Source organism: Mya arenaria, chromosome 4 (assembly GCF_026914265.1).
Source record: "Mya arenaria isolate MELC-2E11 chromosome 4, ASM2691426v1".
NCBI lineage: Eukaryota > Metazoa > Mollusca > Bivalvia > Myida > Myidae > Mya > Mya arenaria.
This window is the reverse complement of record NC_069125.1, coordinates 32656779-32661841: the sequence shown is the minus strand read 5'-3', so window position 1 is coordinate 32661841 and position 5063 is coordinate 32656779.

Below are 5063 nucleotides of genomic sequence, written 5' to 3'. Positions count from 1 at the left end.
CTAATTATAAGCCCAGCTAGTAGAACAGATATAAACGGGCGTAGGTATTGCGGAAATTGTGACAAAGTAAAATCAATCAGACGCATTTTATTCATGTTCAAGGTAAGTTTTAGAATAAATATTGCAATGATATAAAGCAAACGCATACAAAATACGATGTTTTGTTAAACTCAAACAAGAATTCGTTTTATCTTCTGCAGAATTAAATGCACTGCACCCGGAAAGAGGTCAGATCGTGTCGACCAATCAGATTTCACAGCAGGAATACTTCCTTGTCACTTTATCTGGCTGACAGTCATGGTTTAGCGCGCGCTGGTTAACAAACTAGAAGGCAGTAATACTTAAAACGCGGATCGCTACTTCTCTTCGTACTTTAAACGAGTTCATATGTATAGAGTGTTTTTTCATCTGATAACCAATTTCGTCAATGTTATTTCGTCAATGTTAAGTGGTGTTTAAAGAAAAATTAATGTCAATAAACGATTATAAACAAACAATTTAAACCTAAGGCATACAATTTAAAGCTGCTCAGCTACGTCAGTACAAGTGATATCTATGTTTAAAAGGCAACTGTTTTATCAAAGCTGCACTCTCACATATTGAACGCTTTGACAACTATTTATTTTCTTTTTTTGTCTTGGAACGAGCCAATTTTTGCGAAAATGCATGGAAGCCAGTTATATAAGACTGCTGACAAAAAGTTAGGTCGCAGATTTTATATATTTTTAGTTAAAAAATTGATGTTTTATTTTTTTTAATAATTTTCGAACGGAAATATGAAAAACAACGATCTGATCTTTTGTCAGAAATCTTTTATCATTGCTTTGCAGATAAAAGGCAAAAAATTGCTCTTTATATACACATGTACTATGTTCAGTTTCATAACTATTAATATACAAAACATAAATTATGTTTTTCAAACATAATACTAATTAAAGTGACAAGTCCAGTCCTAGATCTAGATGTTCAGAAGTATGATCATTTAAAGTAAGAATTGTGCATGATGTCAAATTTATACAACATCAGCTTATTCCTAACAAGAATCAAAGATGAATACAATTTAATTTGATACATGACATGAATTTCGCCCCCAAAACCTTTTTTTCTGTGTAGGTTACCTGCGTTTTTTAATGCCATTCTTTGTCATTCTAATTCTGCCCTACACTCCAAGCTGATGTTCACACTTCCCCAATTTCCATATAGAAATTGAGACTGGGGTTGGAGGGATATGTTGTTTGTTGTAACAAAATATGTTCATTGGTGGTAATTGTAATTGGCGAAAATTGCTATTTTGTGTTGTGTTTCTAATTTAGAGAAAGTTGTACTTAAATTTCATAACATAACACAATTATAGAGATTTTTAGTGCATATAAAATAAATACAAATATATCATTCTTTGCTAATATGAGGCGGATGCAGTCCGGTAAGCAAATTGTTCTAGGAGCGTAAACCAATGCGAATCAATACGGAAATACCCGATGTACATTTTCATTTGACATCGTGACTGAAAAGAGTTTAATATTTGATATAAGAAATATCATTGAAACAAAATATTTATTATAAAAGAGTTACAATTTATGTTCATCCTCAGTTCACGTAACCAATCCATATGATAATCAAAATAACCGCTCATCCAATCAGATATCGGGTTTTGACACACTATCAGCATCCCGCATCGGCGCCATCTTTGTATTGATATGTGCTTTTATTTTTTTAAAAAGGTAATTACCTGAATATACTAGAATTGGCACAGTACAATGTTGGCAGTTTAACTACAACCTCTTTGGTGGAATCGTCCCACTTCAGTGATCTTGTGTCTGCCAGCATATTGTTGAAGATGGAGGGCACCGGCTGTGGTGACCCTCGAACCTGCTTTCGGACACCACACAGGGTGTCCACAGCAGAGAATCATCTGAATGAGAATTGAATTAAGTATTTTCTGTGATATTGGGGCTAGTATTGGGTTTTATTCTACATTTTTTGCAGGCGCCGTTTGATAGAAGTTGCAGCATTTCATGTACGATAGAGACATTACAGGGTCCATATTGCAAAAGCATCTGAAGTTAAAATTTTACCTTTTTCTTCAAAATCAACAGTTTCCTTAACTGTTTTATTTCGCTGATTGAAAGTGTTATGCTTAGTGTACATTCTAAAATCAAAATATGGAAACTTAAGTTTATAAAAAATGAAAACACCACCTTAACGAATTAGGTTTTTTTGTACTAGAAATATAACTATTTCAAATTTTGTACTTTAGTTAAAAAATGTCTTAAGATAATTCTGTAATACGGGCCCAGTACCCCAACACTCTAACGTTGATACAAAAAAAGTTAATGAAGGTTTTCTGCCATAAACGAGTGTCTAGAAAATATCACGAGGATTGTACATATATCATTTTGTTTGCAAACCCACAGCCAAAAGTTCGTCTTCAATTGCATATAAATAAAACATGCAACCTTATCTTAATACCTTGATGTTTACGACCGCAGATCGGGAAGCAGAGAAAAATACAACGTTCTTCCTCTTCCCTTGTCGGAAAAGGCCATTTTGAAATGATAACATTTAAGAAAAAAGTTAGATTTCGAATGCGCCAACATCTTATAGGCAATAGAAAAAAACAATGTGCTTTTGTGTATGTTTGGAATTAATATAAGCTGTATATGTTTCTAAATAATGTTCTGTTATTTTGTCTTTGAATTTTCACCACGAACAAAGGACGGTACGAAAATAAGCCACGTGGCGGGGTGTAAACGAAGTAATAATCTGTGGTATTTTCATGACGTATAATAGAAATGGCAGAAATCTGCCACCATAGTTTATTACTAATACTTAAGAATAAGATATTAATATAGAACACTGCTTCAAGTTGAGAATTGTGAGTAGATATAAGAGAATTTATACAGGTTAAAAAGCAGAAAAGAAGCACACCAAGCCACCAACAATACTACTAAACTACTTTATTCCTGGCATGTTTGGTCTCCACTAGTCACTGAAATTTGCTTTATCTGTGTCTATAGCTTCATGTTGTTGTTCTTATGAAAAACCATGTCACAATTCTTTCACTTATTTTATAGAAAAAAGTGATTGCATACATTTGATCAAAATAGTTACAAGCTGGTTAAGCCAGTGCAAGTTTCAGTTTCTATTAAAAGGACTACAAAAACATATGCGATCAAAATCATACATATAAAACGACAGAATTTAGTACAAAAGTGCAGAAGTTGGTTAAAGTTTGGCATACAACAGCTTTGCAGACCGTATCTCAGTACCCATTGTTTTATAACATCATCTCTTATTCTTGAGGTAGATTAAAAGAAAACTTTACATGTCCTTTCACTACCAAAAGCTACATTGTTTAAGACTTCAATGCGCACACACTTCTAGCTTCTTTATATCGGAAGTTTACGTGTGTCGAGTTAGATTATGAATTAGGAAGTAAATCTGAACATCAAGGTCATACGTACTATATTTAAGTATGCACGACTTTATTGGTAATATCTGTATAGGTAATGTATTGTATATATGCTATAGGTACGTAAGTACCTGAATGCATTGTTGCAAAACATGGTTTATGGAGCCCGTAAAGTGACACGTTGGTATAACACTTATTTAACTATATTTATTTGGCAGTAACCACATGTTTTTGTTCGTGATTACAATTCTTGAAACAAAACTTAATACAACCAAAGAAACATTTCGTAAACCCGGATATAAATGTATAATTTATATATGTATAGATGTGTGTGTTTTCAATGTTTTGTGATTAAACCTGTTTTTTTTTTTTAAAAAGCTGTCAGTTATTTCACGGAAAATCTCTTCCGTCTATAAAAGAGAATATATTTTGTAAAGAAATCAGTCAATACTATTAAAAGACAATGTTTGCTTAAACTTGTTTTATTTTACAAGGATTATGAAGGAAGTTATATCAATTTATGCTAAGTCATTCTCGTAGGCATGACGTTGCGCGAGGATGTATCCATGTTTTGTTTGGGATACCTGACAGTGTGTGTATACCACGTGATAAATTGCGTCATAAATGCTACGTCGGTGGGCAATATTTTGCTTCTAATGAAGACTTTAAACATAGCAACTTCACTATTTCTTCACCATTTTAAATGAAACATAGCGCAGTCTATGGCGCTTTCGGAGCCCCACCTTCGGTTTTTCAGCAGAGTTTGATTGAGACTTTAGTTTCTTAAAACACTTCGCCAAACATTTTCACAATACTGCCGTCTGACGGAGCACAGTCAAAACACTATTTTGGAAACAGGTTTGTTGAAGTGTTTGATGAAACTAATCATCTTATCAAATTCCGGTAATACAAGGAAGGCGGGGCTCTTTAAGCGGCAGAGACTGCCCGTTGTTTTATTTAAAATGGTGTAGTAACAGAAAAGTAATCTTTGATTTAAGTCTTCATTTCAAGCAAAATGTTGCCTTCCGACGTAGCATATATGACGTAATTTATCACGTGGTATACACACACTGCCCGAGTGAACGGTGAAAACCCAATTGTCTGACTTGGTGACCACCAACCTAATTCACATACAGTGCCGTAGCCAGAGGCTCATTTAAACCGAGGCAGTACAGAGGTGTCAAGGAGCATGCTCCCTCCTATTTTGTTTCTAGGACTTCTTTTAGTTTGCCATTGACGATACGTCGGCCTTGTAAAACTACCGAAAACTTCGTATTGTTGGCACTTTATATACATTTTTAATGAGCAAGCGTAAAGGAAAGAGTTTCATATATTTATTATTGGTATCAGGACCAAGGGACGAGCTCGGCGGAAAAAGGGGGGTTTAGTGATAAAGTAAGCAAACACGGATTCAAGATACGCTATAAATGTAACATTTAATTTTGTTTTCTGAATAAAAAAAATACTTCGAAATCCCGAATCACAATCGTAGAGTATATGTGCATTATATTGGAATGTTTTAATGAACATATATAAAAGCCAAACGATTCAGCCAAGCGACTAACCTGGTAACAGGTAATCTTAAAATTAACTTACAGATTGCATCAATGGTTTGGGAATCGTTTTCGTCACACTTTGAAATCCTTCTTTT